The 27,656-nt window shown below is 44.0% G+C and overlaps 1 protein-coding gene across 5 annotated transcripts in view; it reads left to right on the plus strand.

Annotated features, from left to right (window-relative positions):
* Window positions 1-1,351: 1,351 nt before the first annotated feature.
* The window catches only part of RUBCNL (rubicon like autophagy enhancer), an 84,929-nt gene continuing 58,624 nt past the window's right edge, over window positions 1,352-27,656 (plus strand). For 2 of the 5 annotated variants that reach the window (XM_004376638.2, XM_023731589.1), the window contains exon 1: window positions 4,977-5,082. The gene's annotated coding sequence lies outside the window, so the exon portion shown is untranslated. Of the gene's footprint in view, window positions 1,514-3,417; window positions 3,997-4,976; window positions 5,083-24,161; window positions 25,315-27,656 lie in introns of those variants that run through there. The other 3 variants (XM_023731586.1, XM_023731587.1, XM_023731588.1) reach the window with 3 other exon arrangements.

The raw sequence follows: 27,656 nt of genomic DNA on the forward strand, positions 1-27,656 counted from the left end.
TTGTTAAAGCCATCCACTTGTGGTATTTCTGTTACAGCAGCACTAGATGACTAAGGCAATTTGCTTGGAAGGAGAAATGGCCAGATGTGTAATTGTATACTGATTCATGGGCTGTGGCCAATGGTTTGGCTGGATGGTCAGGACTTAGAAGGAACATGATTGGAAAATTGGAGACAAGGAGGTATGGGGAAGAGGTATGTGGATAGACCTCTCTGAATGGGCCAAAGTAGTGAAGAAATTTGTGTCCCATGTGAATGCTTACCAAAGGGTGACCTCCACAGAGGAGGGTTTTAACAATCAAGTGGATAGGATGATGCATTCTGTGGAAACCAGTCATCCTTTTTCCCCAGCCACTCCTGTCATTGCTCCATAGGCTCATAAACAAAGTGGCCATGGTGGCAGGGATGTAGGTTATGCATGGGCTCAGCAACATGGACTTCCACTCACTAGGCTGACTTGGCTACAGCCATGCTGAGTGCCCAATCTGCCAGCAGCAGAGACCAACACTGCATATTCCATCTGGTGAGGCCCACGTGAATATTCACCATTTATATTGTTGAAAAAATGTATTTGCAATGAATAAGTCGTTGAACTTGCAAAATTCTTTCATGGGATCTCTGGCATCTTTTTTATCACAAAGGCCATATTTTCCAACTACAGATCCTTCTTCTTTGTCTCCAACTTTCGCATTCCAATCACCAGTAATTATCAATGCATCTTGATTGCATGTTTAGGGCTCCTGGAACCCCTAAAAAAACAAAAACAAAAACAAAAAAACACCAGTTGGTTCTAGTTGATTTCAACTCATGGCACAAATGGTTAAGCACCTGACTACTAACGGATAGGTTGGTGGTTCAAACCCATCCAGAGGTGCCTCGGCAGAAAAGCCTGGTGATCTACTTTCAAAAGGTCACAGTCTTGACAACCCTATGAAGTTCTACTCTGCATATATGGGGTCACCATGGCACCTCTAAAGGGAAATAAAATAGGGCAATATTTATTAAAATGCAAGAAAACAATTTCCAGGGTAAGAGACCGTCTCTTAGCAAATTGCTTTCACTTGCTTTAACTCCAAAGAAGTATCGCATCTAGATAATGGATTTTTGAGACTGGCAGGAGGAAAAGAAACTGAAGCAAGCCGAACACAGCTTCCCTGAGTTCCTTCACTCCCTGACACATGTTTTGGCTTCCCTCCCATGCAGGATCCTCCCTCCTTCCCTGGCCTTCTGTGTGGTGATGATGCCATTCGGCTTCTTCTGGTGACTTATTATGCAGTTCACTTTGTCTCATTTCCTTCCTTTTTTGTAGAGACTGATTTCCCCTCTGCTGATGCTGTCAGCTGAGTTAAAAACAGGGTCACGGCTCTGCTCAGGGCACAAATTGCTTCTTGTGAAGTCTGCCTGGGCTTTGGCAGGCAGCTGCCAGACTTCTCATCTCCTCCAGAGGCTGTCCTGACAACAGTGGAGCTGTGCATGACAGCAGGCATTGAGCACAAGGCCCACCAGCTCAAGTGGTGAGTTGCTCTCACTGCTCTCAAGTCCTGGGTCTTGGGGGCACTGTGACCTGGAAGATGACCTTCCCTATGAAAAACCAAACCCAAACCAGCCTCTGCTTTTCCTGCATGGTGCTCGGTTTGTAATCACCAGCGACTTTCTCAGAATAGTCTGGTGAATTATGCAGTCTTGGAAAGACCACCCCTCAGCATTTAGCGCTTGGAAAATTCTAGATGCTAGAGGACACAGGTCAAATTTTCAGTGGTATTCCTAATTGGAAGCTCTATCCTTGAACTTTCTTTCTTAGTTCTAGAGAGAGTCTTCCAGAATGTGGACCTCCTTTACCCTGACTACATGCTGAATGTGGATATTTAAATTTAACAGGATGCCCTACACAACAGTGGTCAGGCCAACCAAATGGAGCTCTTGGTAAAGCTGATTTCAAACGTGGCTTCAGAGCAGGGCTTTGAACCGGTTCACACCTCTATCAAGAATTTGCATTTCTAACAAGTTCTCAGAAAGTTATACATAAGAATCACCATATAACTTCCTGAGAACTTGAGAGAAATGCAAATTCTCAGCAGGGGTTCGAAACAGAACAAACCAGTTTGAAGACCTGCTTTCGAGGGAACTGACAAAACGCCACCCACCATCTTGGTCCTAATCTCCTAGCCTCCCGGCAAGAATGCTTTGCCTGTTTTTCTTCCGTTGCGCTATGCAGTCTGCCACCTAGCACAGTTCTCTGTGGGTAGCAGACTTACTTTGCACGACTTTTGTTCTCATTTTAAAATTCTCTCTCTGTTTCCTCCTGGCTCCTCTTGCCTTATAAAAATTCCGGAAACAGTCTCTTAATTGATTCCTCTGTTTCACTATTCTTTTGTGTGTTGCTCATGGCATGGTGGAAATTGGACATAAGGTTTGATGCCTATGTTACCTATGATTTGTTAGAGACATCTGCCTTCAAAACTTGGCTGTGCTACTTACTAGCTGTGTGAGCTTGGGCAAGTTACTTAACCTTTCTATGACATAGGTTCCTCCTCTAGGAGATGGGAATGATGACTTATTATCTTAGGAATGTTGACAGGATTAGTTTTAAGATAACTAGAAAACGTGTCTGGAGACCCTGGGTGGTACAAATGGTGGACACACTCAGTTGCTAACTGAAGAGTTGGAGGTTCAAGTCTACCCAGAGGCACTTTGGAAGAAAGGCCTGGCTATCTACTTCTGAAAAATCAGCCATTGAAAACACTATGGATATTGCTCCCATGCCGTCTGGAGCAAAGGATAATGAAGAAAATGAAAGACCAAGGAAAAAATTAGTCCAAAGGACTAATGGACCATATGAACCACAGCCTCCACCAGCCTGAGCCCAGAAGAACTAGATAGTGCCTGGCTACCACTACCAACTGCTCTGAAAGGGATCACAATAGAGGGTCCTGGATAGAGTGGGAGAAAAACGTAGAACAAAATTCAAATTCACAAATAAGACCAGATTTAAACTGGTCTGACAGACTGAAAGAACCCCCTGAGATTATGGCCCCGGACGCCCTGCTAACTCAGCACTGAAGCCACTCCCAAAGTTCACCTTTCAGCCAAAGATTGGACAGGCCTATAAAACAAACAATAACACATATGAGAAATGCACTTCTTAGATCAATCAAGTATACAAGACCAAATGGGCAACACCTGCCCAAAAGCAAAGATGAGAAGGCAGGAAGGGACAGGAAAACTGGACGAAGGGACAGGAAAACTGGACGAATGGAAATGGGGAACTGGGGGTGGCAAGGGGGAGAGTGCTGACACATTGCGAGGATTGCAACCAATGTCAGGAAACAATTTGTTTATTTGAGAAACTAATTTGTTCTGTAAACTTTCACCTAAAGCACAATGAAAAACCAAACCGAAAAAAACTACCCCATGGAGCACAGTTCCACTCTAACACACATGGGGTCACCATAAATCACAATCAACTCCATGGCAACTGTTTTAGGAAAAGTGCCTAGCGCATAGCTGATACTGAACAAACGTCACCACACACCCTACACCCTTTTCTTTCTGACTTAGTTTAATGTAAGCTTTCACCAGTCTGACCTTTAGCTGACCTGAATTTGCGGCAGAATCCCAAAAGTCCAGAATTCTTTCAGGTCTAGGCTGGTCTAGCATCCAGTCAGACTGCCCTCAAAGGAAGTGAGATGACTGGCAAGTAGTATTCATGTGACCTTGTGATATTTCCTCCTAATTTCTCCATCTGAAGAAGACAGTGACTGGTACATGGTGCCTACCCTAACCCTCCACGCTAGGCTGTGCCAGGGAAGGGGATGTTCTGAGAGACACCAGGCAAGTAATGCCCCAAATACCAGTGACCTTGGTCTACAACCTGGAAAAGAAAAAGGGCAAAGCCAAGGAAGCAAGGTGGAAGGCAGTGGGATCTACTCTAACAGGGCAGAAGGGACTCTTCCAAGAAAGCCAGGAACGGTTCATCGGCGTGTTGTCACTGGTGCTGGTAAGCTCTGAGGTTCTTTTTCCTAGAGAAGTTAGGGCACTGCTCAGGCGCGCTGAAGCTCTTTGTACGCTCGGTGGTACTAACAGGGTTACTAACAGCGTTTCGGTGTCTGTGAAAACTCTGTGCAGCCGTGGACAGCTTCTTCCCAAGCACCCACCGTGTGCACAGTACCCTGTGATGGTATTACAACTCCTCGCTGCAAAAGAGCAGGATGAAGATGAGGTGGGACGAAATGACAATGCTGACGGTAAAGTCCTCAGAGTCGCGCTTCCAGTGGGGCGTACAGCTGAGCCTTGAACACCACAGCTCGCGCTCAGAGTGAGTTGTGGGTCCTCGCTGGACCCATGGATTACAACGCAGACTTAACTAAAAATCCATCTTATTCACGAAGATTGATCTTCATTTCAGGTCGTACTGAAAGTTAAATACTGCTGCTTGGAGGCGTTGGGAATTCATTTCTGTTAGGTCTCTTTTGGAGCCCTGGTGGCACAATGGTTAAAAGCGCGGCTGCTAACCAAAAGGTCGGCAGTTCGAATCCACCAGCCGCTCCTGGGAAACCCTATGGGGCAGTGCTACTCCGTCTGGTATGGTCGCTATGAGTCGAAACCGACTCCAAGGCAACGGGTTTGGTTTTTTGCCTAAGTCTCTTTTACCTCTTTATTGCAATCCCTGAAAGTGCGGCTCAGTCAGGGCCCTCAGCGAGGGCAGGGCGTGATTTTGGGAGGGAGGATGGCGAGAGGGGTGCACGCTGCTCCCGGCTGTCACCAGCCGCGTCACCCAGGGTCATGCGGGGTTAGGGGGCGCGGCAGCGAGGGTATGGGAACGCCCTGAGTTCCTTCCAGCTGCGGTACTGGGCATCTCCTGCACGCAGCGGGCCAGGAGCGGCGCTTTGCTACGCTGGTGCGCTTCAGTGACTGCGGCGGTAGCTCTCGCTGCCGGGAGAAGACCCGCGGCGTCGGCGCGCCGCGTCTTCTCGCTCTGTCTCCCACCCACTGGGGGATGCGGAGAGCGCAGATCTCTTCCCCGAGCCGCGCAGACGAGGGGCAGACGCGCTGCGCTCACCTGGCACAGCTCTCCACGGTCCGGGTGAGCAGGGCGCGGGGGCGAAGAACGCTGGATCCGGAGGAGAAAGAGGAAGAGGAAGGCGGGAGTAGGGAAGGGGAGGTCAAAGAAGAGGTGGGTGGTGGGAGGAGCGCTGGAGAAGCTTGTTGAGACCGCGCGGGTCTGGCCGGGAATCCCAGGGTAGGTCAGGGCAGTGGCTGGGGGCCTCTGGGAGCGTGTAGGAAGGGGTTCCGCGGCAGAGGTGGCCGATTTTTATGGCGTTGACTTTGCAAGGCGGGGGCGGTCCTGTGCTCGGCGTGGGCCAGGAAGGGCGCAGGAACGGGGACCTCAGGGCACTTTGCTCTGGACGACTCTCAGTGAGCAAAGCCCGCGCTCAGCGTTCACCCGTGCGCTGGTGTCTGGACTCGGGCTTTTCTGGGTTCCGCAAATGCGCGCACGCAGACTGCGAAGCCCCGCCGAGGGCCACCACTCCAACACACTCAACCTGTTGAATATCTGGTGGCAGGAAAACAACACCAACAGCTTATGTCACTTAACGGAGCTAGGATGGAGGGCGAAAGTGCGGCGTGTTGTTTGCGCCGAGCGCCCCTTGTTAAATCCACCTGCTGGGATTGCAGCGGGGAAAGTGGAATTGCTGTCTTTCACCCCCACCCCCGCCCATCGACAGTGACCGTGCGGTGGGGTTTGCTACGTACGGACCCCCTGTGAAATAGGTGCTGTCAGCTAGGGAAATGTGGACAATCTTCAGAAGAGGGACGATTTAGTTCTAAATATGGTTAAGACTCCAAGGATATATTTGAAGAGCAGCCCTTCCTGTGTTATTACAATGGAATTTGGAAGAATCTTTGAATTGAAGTCGTGGAAAAGCGCGGGGGACTGAGAATCAGCAAACCTGGGTTTCGTAGAACCTATCCTAACACTAAATAACTACCAAGTCTTGGCAAGTCATGAAACCTTGTTGAACTCATTTCCTTGTCTGAGAAGAGGGAGAGTAACTCCAGCCCTAACACGTTGGGTGGTTGGGAGAGAAAATGAACCAGAGGGAGGGAGGTGTTTTGAAAAGTACAAAATAAGCTATCACCACCTTGCTGCTCCACCTCCCACCCCCATGAGGGCCAACAGAGCCTGGGTTGGAGTAGCGGGTTAAGGCAGAAAACTTGACAAGGGTTAAAGGCATGTTGCTGGAGTTCTCAGTATTACCTGTACAAAGTGCCCTGTCTGTTTCTCAGTCTTTTATTGTAATTCCTCTTTACTGCACTGTCACTGGAAATGCCCATCACAGTGTGACATCGGAGACAGGAACTTGGCTTCTTCATCAATTTCTTTAGGGCCTTGTACCAGGAGTGGGGAGGTACCAGGAACGTTGATGAAAATTGAGGGTCATGGCCTCTGGGGAGTTAGAGTCCATTCGATATTTTTCTCGTGCAACCATTTAACTTCAAAAACACTGTTGGGCTTCTAAAGGTGGAGTTCTTGTTCTTGTCAGAAAACAGGAAATTCTGTCAGATTTGATGATAAGCACCCAAGACTTATGAGCATTTTCATTTAAATGGTCTCTAAATAAGTTGCTCTTAGTTGATTCTGACTCATGGCAACCCCATGTATGTCAGAGTAGAACTGTGCTCCATAAGGTTTTCAATGGCTGATTTTTCAGAAGTAGTTTGCCAAGCCTTTTTTTCTGAGGTGCCTCTCAGTGAACTCAAACCATCAACCTTTTGGTTAGCAGCTAAGTGTGTTAACCCTTTGTACCACCAAGGGACTCCTTGAATGGTCTTTAGAGGAAGACAACGAGATAAAGCAAGACTGCATTGCTCAGTAATACATTTTTGCCATTCATCTGAAGGCATACAAATATAGCACGGATAAATATGAATAGTTTCCCTTGTTATTAAATTTAGATTCATACTTCTAAATGGAAAGGAGAAATTCTTCACATGGTTGGTTGCGTTACTGTTAAAACTTTTTTAAATTTTATTTTATTGTACTTTAAGTGAAAGTTTACACTTCAAGTTAGTCTCTCATACAAAAATTTATACATACATTGCTATGTGACCCTGATTGCTCTCCCTATACTGTGACAGCACACTCCTCCTTTCCACCCTTGATATCTGTTGTCAGTTTAACCAGCTCCTGACCCTCTCTGCCTTCTCATCTCACCTCTGGACAGGAGCTGCCCGCTTAGTCTCATGTATCTACTTGAGCTAAGAAGCACACTCTTCACGAGTATCATTTTATGTCCCATCATAGTCCAGTCTAATCTTTGACTGAAGAGTTGGCCACATTACTGTTAAAATTTAAGCAGTTCTTGGATAAACATGGTCAGCCTTCTGGAGATGATAAACTTCAGCAATACTAGTGCCTGGTAGCCATATTGTATCGTTTCATAATACCCAATAAGATCTCCGACTAATATTTCCATTTTAATTAAAAGGAGTTGAACAAAGGTGCAATTAAAAGCTTGGGAAATAAAACCAAACCCACTGCCGTCGAGTCGATTCTGACTCATAGTGTCTCTATAGGACAGAGTAGAACTGCCCCATAGGGTTTCCAAGGCTGTAAACTTTACAGAAGCAGACTGCCACATCTTTCTCCCATGGAATGGCTGGTGAGTTCACACTTCTGACCTTTCTGTTAGCAGCCAAGTGCTTAACCATTGCACCACCAGGGCTCCTTGGGAAATAAAATTAGGACTCCTTAATTGTGGTATTTTATTCTGAACTGTAAGTTGTTAATAATAGTGATGGTGGTTATAAAGCTAACTTTTATCAAATATAGTGTGTCAGGTGGAGATAACACGTTATAATTCATTTAGTTCTCACAACAGTCCTATAAAGAAACTGAAGCTCAGAGGGGTTAAGTGCCTTGCTTAAGGTCACACAGCACACAGCTAGTAAGTAAGTAATTTCTCCTCAGATTGGTATAAAAATTATTTGACTTGGACTCTTGTTTATTAAAAAAAATCTGCCCTGTGTGTTTTATCCCACACATAGAGGCAGCATGAAGGATGAGACTGGGGGCTCAAAAGCAAGGTTATGGGGTCTGACCTTGAGTGACCATTGCTTTACTTCCTCTTTCTGGGCCTCAGTTTTCTCATCTATAAAGTAGCGGTAATAATCCCGTGTTGAATGAGTTCTTTATTTCGTAGTGGAACATGAAGTGTGAACTGTGAAAGTGAAATACATCTCAGTTTGTAAGAGGAAGTGTCAGATTCACATGTAAAAGTGAGGGCTGGAAAATGCCACATGAGTAGAAGCAGAGACAAACCACACACAATTACAATTACATTGAAAAAGTGATTTGAAAATGCTTTCGTTCTATTATTGGATCCTCAGCTTTACATTTACTGCAGTAGATAAATACAAAAGTAAATTAGACTTCTAAGTTTTTGGCAGATAAACCTGAAAAGAACCTACTGTTAGCAGGTGGGTTTATCTAGTTGATTTCAGGCGATGAAAATTGAAGGTGAGAATTTTTTTTCCTACTTACGCTCTCTTCTCCATTCTTTCACGCCACAACTATAGTGAGTCAGAAGACTGGGTGAATCAAAACAACTCAGTCCTGAAAATGTATGTAAGCACTTTCCTATTCTCTCTTTATTTGGAAATCATTCTTAGAAGACAGCTTTTGGGATAGTTACTTCAAATGTAGTAGAGGAGGAGACTTGGACTTTCATACATGCATACACATGTATTTTTTAATCGGCTTTCTCTGGGTGGTACGAACAGTTAAGTGCTTGGCTACTAACCAAAAGGTTGGCTGTTTATCTAAGACACTCCACTGGTCTCACCTCGTCTGCAGCCAGGGAGAAAGAAGAAAACCAAAGACACAGGGAAAGATTAGTCCAGAGGACTAATGGACCATGGCTACCACAGCCTCCACCAGACTGAGTCCAGCACATCAGGATGGTGCCTGGCTACCACCACCGACTGCTCTGACAGGGATCACAATAGACAGCCCCAGACAGAACTGGAAAAAAATGTAGAACAAAATTCTAACTCACAAAAAAAAGACCAAACTTACTGGTCTGACAGAGACTGGAGAAACCACGAGACTATGACCTTTGGACACCCTTTTAGCTCAGTAATGAAGTCATTCCTGAGGTTCACCTTTCAGCCAAAGATTAGACAGGCCCATAAAACAAAACAAGGCAGGAGGAGACAAGAAAGCTGGTAATGGGGAACCCAAGGTTGGGAAGGGGAGAGTGTTTACACGTTGTGGGGTTGACAATCAATGTCACAAAACAATATGTGTATTAATTGTTTAATGAGAAACTTGTTTGCTCTGTAAACCTTCATCTAAAGTACAATAATTAAAAAAAAAAAGTTTGGCTGTTTGAATTCACCCAGAGGCACCTCGGAAGAAAGGTCTGGCGATCTACTTCCAAAAGATCACAGCCATTGAAAACCCTATGGAGCACAGTTCTACTCTGACACGTATGGGCTTGCCACAAGTCAGAATTGACTCGATGGCAGCTTTTCTTCTTTTTTTTCCTAGAGCAGTTTTAGGTTTACAGAAAAATTATGCAGGAAGTACAGAGAGTTCCCATTCACCCTCTCCCCACTGCACACAGTTTCTCCTATTAACATCTTGCATTCCTGTGGTACATTTGTTACAACTGATGAACAAATATTGATACATTATTATTAACTAAAGTCCATAGTTCACATTAGGGTTCACTCACTGTGTTGTACAGTTCTATAAACCCCTTGCTGTTGAGTTAATTCTGACTCATAGCGACCCTGAAGGACAGAGTAGAACTGCCCCATAGGGTTTCCAAAGAGCAGCTGGTGGATTCGAACCTTTCAGTTAGCAGCCGTAGCTCTTAACCACTGTGCCATCAGGGCTCCGTACAGTTCTATAGATTTTGAGAAATGCTTAATATCATGTATCTACTATTATAGTAACATACACAATAGTTTCAGTGCCATAAAATGCATACAGATTTTTAAGGGTATTATTTTAAGAATATAGCTTGAATTGTCAAAGCATTTGAACTGTGCTATGACCTATATGAAAGATCCCTGGTGGCACAGTGGCTAAAGCACTCGGCTGTTAACCAGAATGTTGGTGATTTGAACTCAACAGCTGCTCCGTGGTAAAAAGATGTGGCAGTCTGCTTCTGTAAAGATTACAGCCTTGGAAACCCTATAGGGCAGTTCTACTCTGTCCTACAAGGTTGCTGTGAGTTGAAATTGACTAGACAGCAACAGTTATGACCTATATGGAGCCCCTGGGTATGCAAACAGTTAAGCACTCAACTAACTGAAAATTTGGCAGTTTAACCTACGTAGAGATGCCTAGGAGGAAACGCCTGGCAATCTGCTTCTGAAAGCTCACAGCCTTGGAAACTGTATGGAGTGCAGTTCTACTCTGCAGCACATGGAGTCTTGTGTTAGAGTAGAACTGCACTCCACAGAGTTTTCTGTGGCTGATATTTCAGAAGCAGATTGCCAGGTCTTTCTTCCAAGTTGTCCCTGGGTGGACTCAACTGCCAACCTTTCAGTTAGCAGCCGAATGCATTAACTGTACCACCCAGGGGCTCCCACTCTCAGAGTCTTGGTTTCTGTGGAGATTTGTGCTGAGGGAAGTAAACAGGTCACCATCACTGGCACTGCCACTCCATGCTTGGTGATTTTGATATTCTGTGGAGATAACTGGATCCATGAGATTTAAAAGTTGCTCCTACACTCTCATGTTTGAAAAATTAGGGCTAGATTAGTTTCGTCTGGGCCTCTTGGGTCTTGGTCTGTTGAAAATAGCTCCTGAAGTACAATGGCCGTGTGCCTCGGTACCAAAGAAATGCTTCGTTATTAACTTTAAGTGCCCTTATTTTATGGTACTGTGAAAATAAATATTATTGTTTTCTTGCTTCACCTTTTTCCAAACAATGCCATTTGGAGTTCTGGGTTTTGCTCACACATCAACCTTCTGTTTCTTAATCAAGAATAGGTTTCTCCTCCACACCCCGTCCTCTGGCTCACCTTTGATGTTGCCTGGATTGACACAGTGGCTTCAGCAAAGGGCTCAGACATAACAACAATCGTAAGGATGGCACAGGACCAGGCAGTGTTTTGTTCTGTTATACATAGGGTCGCTATGAGTCAGAACCAACTTGACGGCACCTAAAAGCAATTTAGAAACCAGGAGAGTTTACATTTGTTAGGGGCTGGCAAGCATGTTAATAAATGGAACCACCTTGAGGGATACTGACTTAGTCGAGGGCTGAGGACAGTGTGAGATGGGGCTGGAGGGGAGGAGGATCGTGATTTGGACTGAGTTCTTTTCCCACTATAGTTCTTTCAGCTTAGTTCCCTCAGCAGCTTCCAGAAGTCACATTTGGTTGTCTTCGCTTCTTTGTAACTCTGGGAAGCACTTGTCAGTCTGTGTGGTGGGCTTGTGTTGGCTTGTGTTCTGGGGTGAACAGCTCCTGTGTTTTCACAATGTTTGACTCATGTCTGGATCCCCAGCATAGCGCAGAACCTGGCATGTAGCAGGTTGAGTCATTTACTCAGTAGGACGTATTAAGTACCTACTCTAGATGCTGGGGATACAGCAATGAACAGAGCAGACCCAAATCCCTGCCCTCATGGAGATTACACGTGAGTAGAGGGAGCTGGATGGTAAACAGAGAATACAGTGCATGCAGAGACTTACGATGTCGTGGATATGAGGGTAAATGTGGGAGCAGACTGCGTGGGTTTGTTATGTGTCTCTGCTTCCTATCCGTGCTTCAGTGTTTCATTATAACATGGGGATAGTATGAAATCTACCTCATAGGGCTGTGTTATGGGTTGATTTGTGTTCCCCCAAAAAGATAATGTTCCAGTCCTAACCCCCAGTACCTGTGCGTGTGACCTGATTTGGAAGTAGAGTCTTTGCAGATGTAATTAGTTAAATTAACATGAGGTCATTCTAGAGTAGGGTGGGTCCTAATCCGATATGACTGGTGTCCTTAGAAAAAGAGAAGAGACACAGAGACAGACAGACACACAGGGAGGACAGCCATGTGTAGACAGATGCAGAGATTGGAGTTACACTGCCACAAGCTGAGGAACACCTGGGGCTACCAGGATCTAGATGAGAGGAGAAAGGGTCCTCCCCTAGAGCCTTCAGAGGGAGCTTGGCCCTCTGACACCCGAAATTCAGACTTCAAGCCTTCAGAACTGTGAGATAATACATTTCTGTTGTTTTAAGCCATGTAACCAATAACCAATCACTGTCGAGTCAGTTCTGACTCACTGCGACCCCATGTGTGTCAGAGTAGAACTATATTCCATGGGATTTTCAATGGCTGAATTTTTGGTAGTAGGTCACCAGGCCTTTCTTTCTATTCACCTCTGGATGGACTCGAACCTTCAGCCTTTTGGTTAGCAGCTGAGGGCATTAACCATTTGCATCACTCAGGGACTCCTTAAGCCACATACGGTTGATTCCAACTCATAGAGACCAGAATTCTACTAGAATAGAATTGCCGCATAGGGTTTCCCAAGAGCAACTGGTGGATTCAACTTCCAGCCTTTGTACTTAGCAGCCGTAGCTCTTAACCACTGCACCACCAGGGCTCCATAGTTTGTGGTAATTTCTTACGGCAGTCCTAGGAAATCTCAAATGCCGGTTGCTAGTGGGATTAAGTGTGTGTGTGTGTGTGTGTGTGTGTGTGTGTGTGTGTGTGGGTATGCGTGCATGTGTGCATGCACATATGCATGAAAATGTGTATAGAATTCAGAATAGTGCCAGCACATAGGAAATGCATTATTAATGTTAGTTATGCAGATGATGATGATGAGGAGGAGATCAGAACATGAATTCAATGGAGAAAAATAGGGCGGTAAAGGCAGATCAGGTATATCTGTAAGGCTTTGGTGTTTGAGAGGGTTATGGGAAAAGTCTCAATGAGACTCATAACGAGCCAGGGTTGCTGAGGGGGGAACAAAGGAGGGAAAGGGGAAGGAAGGGAGAGATGAACATTTATTATTGAAAAATTCCAATTAAAAGTAGAGAGATTAGTATAATGAACTCCCATGTACCCTTCTCCTAGCTTCAACCGTTATCAGCATGTCGTTGTTGTGAAGTGCCATCGAGTTGGTTCTGACTCATAGTGACCTTATGTGCTATAGAACGAAGCACTGCCCTGTCGTGCGCCATTCTCACAATCATTATGCTTGAGCCTATTGTTGCAGCCACTGTGTCAGTCCATCTCCTTGAGGGTCGTCCTCTTTTTCGCTGACCCTCTACTTTAAAACCAAATATGATGTCTTTCTCCAGGGACTGGCCCCTCCTGATAACATGTCCAGAGTACATGAGACGAAGTCCCACCACCCTCGCTTCTAAGAAACATTCTGGCTGTACTTCTTGCAGGATAGATTTGTTCATTCTTCCGGCAGTCCATGAGATAGTCAGTATTCTTTGCCAACACCATAATTCAAACGCATCAATTCTTCTTTGGTCTTCCTTATTCATTGTCCAGCTTTTGCATGCATATGAGGCAATTAAAAATACCATGGCTGGGGTCAGGTGCACCTTAGTCCTCAAAGTGACATCTTTGCTTTTTAGCACTTTAAAGAAGTTTTTTGCAGCAGATTTACCCAGTCATATTTTATCCATACCCCGACTGACACTTCCCACTGTATTATTTTAAGCCAAATTTAATAAATTCTGTCAATTCATCTTAAGTACTTTTGTATATATTCCTAAAAGATAAGAACTTAACAAAACATAACCAAAATATTATTGTCACCTAAGATATTTTAAAGTAATATCAATAAATCCTTTATATCATAAAAAAAGTGTTCACACATTGCATTTGACTAAAAGGACTCCTAAGTCTCTTCTTATCTTTAGTAGTTTCCCATTCTTCTTCTTCTTTTTTTTTTAAATAATACTTTATTGTATTTTAGGTGAAGTTTACACAGCAAATTAGGTTCCCCATTAACAAATTTTATACAGATTGTTCTGTGCCATTGGTTACAGTTTTCACAATGTGTCAGCATTCTCATTATTTCCATTCTGTTTGTGCTGTTTCCATTGATCTAGCTTCCCTTCCCCTCCTTGCCTTCTCATCTTTGCTTTTGGGTAACTGTTGACTATTTGGTCTCGTATAGTTAATTGTTTAAGGGAACACATTACTCATTGGTGATATTGTTTATTTTATAAGCCAATCTATTATTTGGCTGAAAGCTGACCTGCAGAAATAGCTTCAATTCCAAGCGGAAAGGGTATCTTAGGGCGATAGTCTTGGGGTTGCTTTAGTCTCTATCGGCAGAGATGTAGCGGGGTGGGGGGGAGGTCAGAGGGTGGCACAAGACGAGATGCGGAATGACATTCCTAGCTGTAGCAAACATGAAAGGTGCCTGATTGAGGCAGCTGGACAAGAAGGGGGAAGGCGTTTCTGCTGATGCATCGCCACTGTCAACGTCTATTCATCCTGAAATTGGGAGACGGGGCTGCAATTTAGAGATTGCCCTTGGCTACTCGTTACCCTCGTTAAGCTTCTGTCTATTGGTCCAGTAGGTCTGGCGTTTTTTAGGAATCTGAGTTTTGTCCTACATTTTTCTCCCATTCTGTCTGGGACCTTCTATTGTGTCCCTGGTCAGAACAGTCTGGTAGTGGTAGCTGGGCACCATCTAGTTCTTCTGGTCTTCGGTTAGAAGAGGCTGTAGTTCATGTGGGCTGTTAGTCCCATGGACTAGTTTCTTCTTTGAGCCTTTTATTTCCTTCCTTCTCTTTTGCTCCATATCAGTAGAGACCAATAGTTGTATCTTAGATGACTGCTTGCAAGCTTTTAAGACCCCAGACGCTGCTCACCAAACTAAGATACAGAACATTATCTGTGTGAACTATGTTATGCCAATTGCCGGAGCTGTCCCCCAAGACTATGGTCCCAAGCCATCTGACCCATTAAATCAATCCAGTGAGTTCGGGTATGTCCAGGAAGCCTCCATAACTGTGCCCCTTACGTGGTTTGTTATATACGTGGATATATATGTAGCATACACAACGTGTATATACATATACCTACAGGTACACCTATATGTGCATGTGCATTTACTTGCATGTCTTCCTATACACATATATTCATCCATATCTACCTACGTAACCACACATTTTTTGGTTGTTTTTACTGGTGTTGCAAAGTTGTATATGTGATAACATTTACCAAAATTGTCCCTTTTTCTTGTGTACTTCTTAGTGTGTTTATTTACCTTGGTCAAGTTGTGTTAATTTCACCTGTATTTAGGATTGCTTTTCCCATCACCAAAAGTAAAAAATGTCTACTATCTAGACAATGATTCCCCCTCCTTCTCCCTCCCATATCTGGTAACCATCGAAGAACTTTGTTTTCTGTGTCTATATCTATTCTTGAGTTTTTGCAATCGTGGGACTATGCAATATTTGTCTTTTTGTGATTGACTTATTTCACTCAGCATAATGTGCTCCAGACTCATCATTCATGTTGTAAGATGTTTCACGGACTCCTCATTACTCTATAGTTGTGTGGTATTCCATTGTATGTATGTACCACGATTTGATACATACATATGTGCCAGTCCCTGGAGAAGACGTCATGCTTGGTAAAGTAGAGGGCCAGCAAAAAAAAAAAGGAGGACCCTCAATGAGATGGCTTGACACAGTGGCTGCAACAATGGGCTCAATCATAGCAATGATTGTGAGGATGATGCAGGACAAAGGAGCTTTTCATTTTGTTGTACATAGGGTCACTATGAGTCAGAACTGACTTGATGGCACCTAACAACAACAGCAGCACCACAATTTGTTTATCCTTTCATCCACTGGTGGGTGCTTAGGTTGTTTCCATCTTTTTGCTATTGTGAATAATACTACAATGAACATAGGTGTGTGCGGTGTAGTGAATTACTTAATATGGCCCTTCTAGCTATAGCCTTTGTGACTGCCACACAATGATGGGGTGGGACTATGAAAATAAGGTAAATGGAACCCTAACTAGGTGGTTGTCAGTTTTGCCATCCCACTAGGCTTAAAGTGAGTCATCTCAGAGGTGGGAAGAGAGGATCTCACCACTACCAAGAAAGAAGAGCCAGGAGTGGAGTGCATCCTTTGGACCTGGGATCCCTGCACTGAGAAGCTCCTGGAATCAGGAGACCAAGAGAGAGCTGTAACACCAAAGACTGTGAGAAGTGGTGGCACAGAGATGGTGCCAGCAAAGGCAGGAGACTGGCAGGAGATGGTACAGTGGGCTTCCTGGCCCATGGATTGAGAAAGCTGAGCAGCTTCAGGCAGGAGGCTTGCTGGCAGAGTAGGGTGCTTCTGGGCACTTGGTAGAGCTGGGTTTGTGAACCCACGGAGCTAGAGCTGAGTGCCTTTGGGCCAAGGCTTACTGGTGGAGTCGGGTGCCTCTGGGCATTTATTGGCAGAGCTAAAGCAGCTTTGTAACACTTGCCTGAGCCAGGCAGAGGCCAAGGCAAGGCAAAGGCTTGCCTGCAGCATGGCTGAGAAGAAGCTGTCCTGATCGAAGAACTGTATCTTGAGCGTTCCTGAACTTGAACTGTAACCTGTTATTTCCCTAATAAACCAACCATGAGTATGGTCTGTGTGTTCTGTATGGCCATTGCAACAAATTATCGAACCCAGCAGAGGAGTAGAGAGTGCTATGGGAGGGATGATTGGTGTCAGAATTGGTAAAGATGGCAAAGAGAGAAGGCATGTCTGACCTCCACCTCATAGGAATCAGCCTTGGGCTGTTGATTCTCCTTCCCCCTCATGAAGTTAGAGGACATCAGACCCCCCTCCCCCCACCCCAACACACGCACCATTTTTACCGTGTGCATATGTCTTTGTGTCATTGCTCTGATATCTCTAGGATATATACCTAGGAATGGGATTTCTGGATCATAAGGTATTTATATTTCTAGCTTTTTAAGGAAGCACTACGCTGTTTTCCATAGTGGTTGTACCATTTAACAATCCCACCAGCAGTGTATAAGAGTTTCAGACCCTCCACAATCAGCATCTGTTGTTTTCTGTTTTTTTGATCATTGCCATTTTTGTAGGGATAAGATGGTATCTCATTGTAGTTTTGGTTTGTGTCTCTCTGATGGCTAATGTTCGCCAGCATCTTTTCATGTATTTGTTGGCTGCCTGAATGTCTTCTTTGGTGAAGTGTCTGTTCGTATCCTTTGCCCATTTTTTGATTGGACCCCATTCTTCTTTTTGACTTGCCATTCATTTGCTTTGTTGAAGAAACAGGATCATATGTTCTAGAGGATTTCCCGCATTTGGACTTCTTTATTGCAGCCCCATAGCTCTGTGTTCCTTGGTCTGTTGTCTTTTGTAAACAGGTCATTAGATCTAGAGGCTTCATCAGACTTAGGTTGGACTTTTAAGGCAAGAATACTTCATAGGTGGTGCCCCACTTTAGGATTTGTCAGGAGACAAATTATGTTTGGGTGTCTGTTTTTGTGATGTTAAGATTGTGGGTTCAAGTGTTGTCAGTTTGATCCATGAATTATAAAGTTCTCCATTAGCCTTCCACCCTGTGGTCGTAACAGTGATTGATGATCATTGCCTAGATCTGGCATTAAGTGTTTTGAGCAGAAGAGTCACATGATTTGCTTCTCTGTTGATAATAGAGCATAGAGGGTGGTGGGGAGCAAGGAGAGCATGAGGGGGCTCTTGCACTAATCCAGGTGAGATGCCCAGGTGAAACGGTGGGATTCCGGGTATGCTGTGAAGAGAGGTCCAACAAGATTTGCTGATAGATTGGATTAGGGATATGAGAGAGAGCACGCAGTCAGAATCAAGGGTTGGTCTGATTAACTGAAAGGTGAAATTGCTATTTATTGTAATGGGGAAAGCAGTGGGAGGACTAGGCTTTGCAGCAAGGATTAGGACTTTGGTTTTGGACACATTGTTTGACTTGCATTTTAGATACTCAAGTACAGATATTGAGTAGGAGGTTGGACAATAGAGTCTAGTGTTCATGGAAGATAAATATTTCAGTTCTTTAGTGTTGTTGTTGTTGGGTGATGTTGTTGAGTTGAATCCGACTCATAGTGACCCTATGTGACAGAGTAGACCTTTCCCATAGTTTTCCTAGGTTGTAATCTTTAGGGAAGCAGATCACCAGGTCTTTCTCCCATAGAGCTTCCGGGTGGGTTCAAACCACCAACGTTTTGGTTAGCAGCCAAGTCCTTAAGCATAGAGGTAGTATTTAATTTAAAGTCTTGTGTCCAAATGACATCACCAGGAAGTGAGTGCAGAGAGAGAAGTTTCAAGGAGGGAGCCCAGAGTCACTCCAACATTGGATGCCAGGATGCAAGAACTGGCCAAGGAAATGAGAAGGAGTGGTGAGCAAGGTAGGAAGAGGATCAGGAGTGTGGTGTCCCAGAAGTCAGAGGAAAAAAGTGCTTCAAGGAAGAAGGAATGATTAAGTGCCGCTGTCTGTATGAACCCAGAGGAATGGCCTTGTTCAGAGCACTGGAAGATCTCGGCTCCCTCTTGACATGCTGGTCAATAAATAAGCATTGCTTTGAATAGAATTGTGTCCCCCAAAACATGTTGAAATCCTAGCCCCTGTACCTGTGAATGTGATCCTGTTTGTAATGTTAATGAGGTCATGCAGGAGAAGGGTGAGTCCTAAACTTAATCCCTTTTGAGTGATGTCTTATAAAAAGATAAAGTAGACTTGGAGAGAGGCACACACATAGGGTGAAGACAGATACGTGTGAAGATCCCTCTACAAGTTATGGAATGTCCAGGAATGCTTGGGGCTACAGACATAGACCCTCCCCTAGAGCTAACACACTGATACAGACTTCTAGCCTCCAAAACTGTGAGACAACAAATCCCTCTTTAAAGCTACCCATTTGTGGTGTTTTCGTTATGGCAGCCCTAGCAAACTAAGACAGATAAGCTTTACCAGATATATCCATCCAGACCTTACAGGGCAAAACATTTTACTCTGCTAACTTCAGTCCCTTGAATTTTGGAGAAGAAAAAAGGGAAAATCTTCATCACTTTCACTCAAAATCATTAATTGTATGGTGAATAAATGCAGTTATTGTATTAGAGAAAGTCTATGCATTTAGGCAAATACATCTTCTAAAACTTGATTATTCAATTTGAAGAATAGGCCTGGGGGTGAGGGGATGCTTTTCAAGAATCTTGTAGGCATGCATAGGAGTATTTTGGGAAAAAAAAGTTCTATGTTTTTTATTATGAAAAAAAATGGAGCAAAAACTCCTTTGTAAGATAAAACAGAAGTTAAAGCTCTATAAATCCTGTCTGTTTTTGTTTTCAGTTTTTAACAAACTTTATTTTAAAATAATTATTGATTCACAGGCAGTTGTAAAGATAGTACAGAGAGGTGCTGTGAACCCTTCATCCTGTTTCCCCCAATGGTTACTTCTTACGCAAGTATAATACAATAGCCAAACCAGGAAATTGACATTGGTAAGATGTGTGTGAATGCCATTTTATCCCATGTGTAGATTCCTGTAACTAAGACCACCAACAAGATACAGAACTATTGCATCATCACAAAGATCTGTCTTGTGCTACCCCTTTATGGTCACACCTACCTTCATCCTTCCTCACTACCATCCCTAACTCCTCGCAATCACTGGTCAGATCTCCATCTCTGCAGTTTTGTCATTCGAAGAATGTATATAAATGGAATCATATAGTATGTGACCTGTTGAGATGGGCTTTCTTCACTCAGTATAATTCCCTTAAGGTCCATCCACATTGTCACATGTGTCAATCCTTTGTTCCTTTTTATTGCTGAATAATATTCCGTAGTATGGATATACCAGTTTGTTTAACCATTCACCCATTGTGGGACATTTTGTTTCTTTCCAGTTATTGGCTATTACAAATGAAGTTGGTATGAATAGTGTACATGCAGGTTTCTGTGTGAACCTAAGTTTTTATTTCTCTGTGATAAATGCCTGACAGTGTGATTGCTGGGTCCTATGGTAAGTGTGGTTTTAAAACACGGAGAAACCTGCCCTATAGAGGGAAGCCCTGTAAGGATAGCAATCAGATCCCTGCACGTGGGGCCACATCAGTCCTGTCTCCCACACAATGCTTCTTCGGATAACCTCTGTTTATCGGGCTCAAAGCCTGGGCCTCCTTCCACACCACTGACGTTCTTCTGTGTATGCGTGTGATCATGGAAGGGTCACTTACTTTCTTTGAGCCCTGTTTTTAGTTTATGTATATAGTCTGCGTTGTCTTTCCTGCTGACCTCCTCTTCATCCTTTGATCACACTGAGGTGAGTATAGTTTATGTATAGTTATGTTCTTTTTCAGGTAACAGGCAGAAGCAAACACTTACGTTAACCTGCAAGCACGTTCCTCTTGTTTACATCTCTGTGTGATTCAGCCCGTCAGTACCTCAGCTCTGTGTTGTCTCAGCTTTAGTATTCACATATACTTAAAACCCCAAAAACCCACTGCTGTCGCGTCGATACTGACTCATCGTGACCCTGTAGGACAGAGTAGAACTGCCCCACAGGGTTTCCAAGGCTGTAAATCTGTATGGAAGCAGACTGCCACGTCTTTCTCCTTCGGAGTGGCTGGTGCGTTAGAACCTTCTACCTTTTGATGCTGGTATTCTTATCTACATTTTAAAGATGAAAAAATAGAGGCTTAGAGAAAGTCAGTTACTGGCTCAAGGTCACACTACTTCATTATGCTTTGGTATTTTGGAATTGAAAAAAAAAATTTATTACATTTAGATGCTGTTTGGATGAGGCATACCAAAAAAACAAAAAACCAAATCCATTGTCATCAAGTCAATTCCAGCTCACAGGGACCCTACAGGACAGAGGACAACTGCCCCACAGGGTGTCCAAGGCTATAATCTTTATGGCAGCAGACTGCCACATCTTTCTGCTGTGGAGTGACTCGTGGGTTTGAACTGTTGACCTTTTGGTTAGCAACTGACTGCTTAACCACTGTGCCACCAGGGCTCCTTGAATGAAGCATACTGGATGATAAAAATAAATTCAAAGAGAGCGGTGGAACATGAGTCTTTGTGGAAAGTTCTAGATTTTTAAAGAAATTTTAATCCATGATCCCCTTCATTTTTCATAGAAATATTCATTACTGTTTTAAAGTTTTACTGTTCTGCCTCCCTTCCCTGCAGCCCGCTAAATATTGCATGAGCTCTGGAGCTAGAAAAGTTTGCTTTGAATCCTAGATCTGCTACCAGCCAGCTGTGTAGGTTTGGGCAAGCCTTTGACTTTGTTTCCCATCTGTACATTGGAGCCAGCAGCACGTACCTGGCAGTGTAGGGTAAGAATGGATGCCTCTACAGCCTTCAGTGTAGGGTCAGGGATTGGTGCCAAATTACTGGTCATCATTGTGCTGATGGTGTTGGCTAACTCTTTACCAGCTCTTGATTTTTTTTTCCTTTCTCTAGATTGTTCTGTTGTGGCACTTTCACTTCTTCTACTGTCTCTCTCTTCTCTGTACCTATTTTAGGCACATTTTGTCAGTGTTTCCTTTATCTGTGGCCCCTTTCTCCTATACTTTCAGTGCCTTTGTTCACAGGAGGACTTGTAGCCTGTGTTCCTTTGAGCCCTGTAGGCATCAAATGCCAGCTCCCTCTAGTCTTCTAGACCTAATCAAAGGGAGGTGGCCTCTTCTCCCCATTTCATTTTTTTTAAACAGCCTTACTGAGATTTAATCCACGTACCATATGATTCACCCATTTAAAGTGTACATGCAATTCGTTTTTTAGCGTATTCACAGACATGCGCGACCATTACTGCAGTCAATTTTAGGACGTTTTCATTCATCACCCCCAAAAAAGACCCTTTAGCTCTATCTCCCCTTTGCCCCCCCAATCCCTCTCCCAGTCCTAAGCAACCACTAATCTAGCTTCTGTCTCTGTAGATTTACCTATTCTGGACATTTGATATAAATGGAATCATATAGTATTTGTCCTTCTGTGTCTGGCTTCTTTGACTCGGATAATGTTTTCAAGTTCACCCTTGAATGTGTCAGTTCTTCATTACTTTTTATGGGTCAATAATATTCCATTGTATACACATACCACATTTTATTTGTCCACTCATCAGCTGATGGACATTTGGGTTGTTTCAACCTTTTGGCTATTGTGAATAGTGCTGCTATGGCGTCTTTTACAAGTTTTTATGTGGACATATGTTTTTATTTCTCTTGAGTATATACCTAGGAGTGGAATTTCTGGGTTATATGATAACTCTGTTTAACTGCTTGAGGAACTGCCAGACTGTGTTTCATTTTCTTTACACGTGGAAATCTAGTCATCCTTCAAGTGTAGGTACACTTAGTTGGGTAAAAAGAAAACATATTTTTGTATTAATGTTTTTTTCCTAAGTCTTACTCAGTTTTCTAATATATTCATATATTATACATATATATATGGATAAGGTTTTAAGTGGAACATTTCTAGAGCAGTGGTCTCCAAAGTGGAGGGGTATACCTTTAGGGTATAAGATGATTCGTTGGGAAGCAAGAATAAAGTGCTATTTTATGTGTGGAGTCCCTGGGTAGTGCAAATGGTTAACGTGCTTGGCTGCTAACTGAAAGGTCGGAGGTTTGAATCCAGCCAGAGATGCCTTGGAAGAAAGGCCTGGTGATCTACTTCTGAAAAATCTGCTATTGAAAGCCTTATGGAGCACAGTTCTACTCTGACACACATGGGATCACCGCAACTCGGTGCCAACCATTTTTTTCCTTTGGTTTATAATTACATAGTGTATTAGAATAGCGGTACCTGGATCACCAAAAAACCAAACTTGTTGCTGTCTAGTCGATTCCAACTCATGGCGACCCCATGTGTTAGAGAGTAGAACTGCTCCGTAGGGTTTTCTTGGCTGTAATCTTTTTATTGTTATTATTATTGTTGTAGTTTAAATGAAGTTTACATTTCAAGCTACTCTCCCATACAAAATTTTATATATACATTGTTATGTGACCCTAATTGCTCTCCCTATACTGTGACAGCACATTCCTCCTTTCCACCCCAGATTCCCCATGTCCATTCAACCAGCCTCTGACCCCTCTGCCTTCCCATCTCACCTCCGGACAGAAGCTGCCTGTTTAGTCTCTTGTATCTACTTGAGCTAAGAGGCATACTCCTCACCAGTATCACTTTATGTCCCACAGTCCAGTCCAATCCCTGTCTGAAGAGTTGGCCTTGGAAATTGTTTTAGTTCTGGGCTGCTAGAGAATCCAGGGGCCACGCTTTCCAGGGTTCCTCCAGTCTCAATCACACCATTAAGTCTGGTCTTCTTACTAGAATTTGAATTGTGTACCCCATCGTTCTGCTGCTCCATCAGGGACTCTCTGTTGTGTTCCTTGTCAGGGCTGTCATTGGAGGTAGTCGGGCACCATCTAGTTCTTCTGGTCTCAGACTGATGAAGTCTCTGGTTTATATGGCCCTTTCTGTCTCTTGGGCTACTACTTTCCTTGTGTCTTTGGTGTTCTTCATTCTCCTTTATTCCAGGTGATTGGGACCAATTGATGCATGTTAGATGGCTGCTTGCAAGCTTTTAAGACCCCAGATGCCACTCACCAGAGTAGGATGCAGAACATTTTCTTAATAAGCTTTGTTATGCCAGTTGACCTTGATGTCCCCAGACCCCTACCCCTGCTACTCTGTCTCTCAAAGTGTTTGATTGTATTCAGGAAACTTCTTAGCTTTGGTTTAGTCCAGTTGTGCTGACTTCCCCTGTAGTGTGTCCTGTCCTTCCCTTCGCCTAAGATGATTCTTATCTACTATCTAGTTAGTAAATAACCCTCACCCTCTCTCCTCACCCTTGTAACCATCAAAGAATGCTTTCTTCTGTGTTTAAACCTTTTTTTGAGTTTTTATAATAGTTTGGCAGTAATCTTAACAGAAGCAGATCATCAGGCCTTTCTTCTGCAGTGGTGCTGGGTGAGTTGGAACTGCCAACCTTTAGATTATCAGCCAACCGCAAACCACTCACACTGCTTGGAGACCTTGTACATGTACATGATTTATACATAAATATTCACATACTGGAGATGCATATGCCCAGCTTTTTTTTTTGAATCAAATATTGAAGAGTAATTTTACAATTCTGGGGACCACTGTTCCAGGGACACATAATCAGACGTAGCTATGTGGTTCTTAATCCTGTGTTTTGTGACACATCTGATGGCAAAATTCTTTCAATTACTTTGCTAATGACATTGAAAATAATCCTGCTAATTTCAAGATTCACATGGAGAACATGTGAATACGAGTGGAAAGAGATTTGAATCAGGTGTCAGGTTTTTCTTTTTGTCCTTGTTCTGCTAAGTACTAATGGTGAAACTCTGGGCAAGTCCCTGAACAGTCTGCATTTCAGTTCTCACATTGTCACCATCACACCTGAAATACTGCAGGTAGCATTATGCAGAATGAGAGTTGCAGGTCTGACACATGCAGTGACCATAGGAAGTTTGTCATTTGTGTGTCTTGGGCAATCCTCCAGCTTTTAGGGAAAACAAACAGTGTTCCCCAATCTTTGCATTTGCTGAGTCTTCCCCTTCTCAGCCCCACCTCTCCTATTTCTCTTAATTTATGTTGTTCTTCCTCCATGTTCTTCTGACAGATGACTTTCAAAATTAAGAGTCATTGCTGTGGACTCAATCCGTCAGAGAGGAGCTCATGTGATGCCACCAGTCACCACTGCAGTATAGCTCTACTTCCTTCCTGGTGTTTTCATTATTAGAACACAGTGTTCGGCACATGCTGTGGTTGAGGTGCAACCATATGAAAATCGCCGTTCACCCTAATTCCTAGCCACTGTTGCAGAAGTTGCGGAGTCATCTTATTAGGTGTCTTAATGGCTTCTGTTTGATGTATGATAATTTTGGAGTCCATCGACATCTGTGGGGATGTGAATCTTTGAGTAAAGTCAAAGCATAAAGGGAAGTAGATCTAGAGAGAGACAGTAAGAGGCTCTGGGGAACTGTGTTAACCAAGCCGCTTGCATGCTGAGGGGTGAGGGACCTAGTGTCCCCTAAGTAATCTTGCCTTTGTCCTTGGCTCTGGAGAAATAACCCTTGGAGTAATTGGGGCGCCTTCATCTGGGACTTGCAGGCCACACCTGAGGCTTTGTGCTGGCGAGTAGGGGCTGGCCAAACCAGAAAAGACTCACCTGGGAGGCTGATGTTAGCCATCCTCAGGAGGCATGATCAACTTATCATGCAGGACTGGCCAGTAAAAGCCTGGAACGCTAAGGCTCAGAGAGCTTCCTGGTTGGTGAAGAGAGGGTGAGTGCCCTCTCCGAAGACAAGGAAGCTCCATGTTGGGAACCTTTCCGGACCTCGCCCATTCATTCTTCCTTATCCTGACTTATATCCTTTTACTATAATAAAACGGGTAGTCGTAAGTATAGTATCTTCCATGAGTTCTATGAGTTGTTCCAGCAAATTAACAAACCCAAGGATGGTGTCCTCTTAACTTGTAAGGTCTGACCTAGCCCAGGTGACTGGGGACACAGAGTGCCGTGTGGGTGGCTGGTGTCAGAAATGATGGAGAAGTAGGAAAGCAGGGATATGATTGATCTCTGCCTTCTGCAAATCAGCTTTTTGCTGATCCTCATCTATGAAACAAACATTGTACGTGCTATGGGTAATGATTTATTCCTTCTCTGTCCACTGGCATTTGTTTATTGCTGGGCATGCTTAGTATGATACCATAAAATTGATAAAAATAAATTGTACCTTTCACCCTTAGCTCTTATCATTTGTGGTTTCTGTTCTCTAATATCCGTTATTCTAAGGAAGTAGTTAACAGATGTTTTAGGTTGTGATCTCACATTTCTTCTTCAGGATGGCATCTCTTCTTGACCTTCTTTAATGGGCAGCAGGAATAACCAACATTAGCATACTTAGGTACTATGTGTTAGTTTGTTCATTCATTCCTTCATTCATTCACTCAAAGAATATGCATTGAGCACCTACTATGTGCTGCTGTTTTAGGTTCTGGGGCCAGAGCAGTGTCCAGAATAAACAACTATTTGCCCTCATAGAGTTTACATTCTACTGGGTGTTTAGGCACTGAGATTAAATGAAATGGGGATAAGGACCAAGGAGACAAATAGAGCTGGGAATGAGGATGGGAACTGTTAAGAGGGGCCATTTTTTATAGGGAGATCAAGAAAGGCCCTCCTGAGATGGCTCTTTACTCAGATAGGACTCCCTAGGATGTGCAAATGGTTAATGCGCTCAGCTGCTAACTGAAAGGTTGGAGGTTCAAGTCTATCCAGAGGTGCCTCAGAAGAAAGGCCTGGTGATCTAGTTACAAAAAATCAACAGTTGAAAACCCTATGGAGTGCAGTTCTACTCTGACATGTAAGGTCGTCAGGAGTCAAAATCCACGCGACGGAAACTGGTGCTGGTTACTCAGACACCCCCGGGTTACACCTTCAGTGAGCAGGCAGTGCCAGAACAGAGAAAATCCTATTTTACTGTCAGCTGTGACCTGCTGGTGCCTTTCATGGAATAGCTTTAAGACTGTTAGGACTATAAGGAGCCAGAGCTGCTCAGCCACCATCAAGGTGCCAGCTGCTTGTGGTCTGAAAAACATTTGTGAGGTCACTGTAGAGGTCATGATGGCTGCTGCCCACCTGAGGCATCTGGCTCTCTGCAGAGGCTGCGGCTTTACAGGCCATGTCGTGGCCCTAGGGATGAGATAGTTCCCGGTGTGGCATTGGCTCTGATAGGCAGGGGCCCATCCGCAATGACCCGGCTGGGCATCAGCAGCAGCGAGGGGTGGGCAGGCCCTGCAGTCTCTCCTTTGTCGCGGGCCTTTGCTGCTGCATGTATGGTAGCTAGTAATCTGGCCTGTGCTTAGCCCTCGGTCCCAGTAGGAAAATCTTGTTAGGAATGATGGTAAGCAGTGGAATTTGATTTCTCTTCCTTTAAAATGGTTTTTGGGGATCGACTTTATCTTTGTAGCCCAGGGTCTCTGATTCAGAGAGCCCCATTTATTGTGGCAGGGAGTATGTTGAGAAGATGCCAAGCATTGATTAACCTGTACTGCCTTCTGCCTGTCAGTACCTGATGGAGCCCTGGTGGCACACTGGTTAAGTGCTTGGCTGCTAAACAAAAGGTCGGCAATTCAAATCCACCAGGCACTCCTTGGAAACCCTGTGGGGCAGTTCTACTCTGTCCTGTAGGGTCGCTATGAGTCGGAATCAACTTGATGGCAACATGTTTGGTTATTTGGGGGTGAGTGACTGATACATGTGAATGTGTGTGTTTATTCACTATCTCCCCTCCACCAGATTGTACACTACTGGAAGGCAGAAAGCCTATATATAGTAGTCACCACTATCACCCCAGTGCTACTAAAACAAAAATGTTGCCTGGCATGTAGTAGATGCTCAGTGAATGAATAAATGTACATAGTGGTTAAGTGCTATGGCTGCTAATCAAAAGGTCGGCAGTTCAGATCCACCAGGCGCCCCTTGGAAACGCTATGGGGCAATTCTGCCCTGTCGTGTAGGGTCGCTATGAGTTGGAATCAACTTGATGGCAATGGGTTTATATATTTTTTAAATATATATATATATTTAAAGAACAGAAATTTATTTTCTCACAGTCCTGGA

This window comes from Trichechus manatus, unplaced genomic scaffold (assembly GCF_000243295.1).
Source record: "Trichechus manatus latirostris isolate Lorelei unplaced genomic scaffold, TriManLat1.0 scaffold00044, whole genome shotgun sequence".
Taxonomy (NCBI): domain Eukaryota; kingdom Metazoa; phylum Chordata; class Mammalia; order Sirenia; family Trichechidae; genus Trichechus; species Trichechus manatus.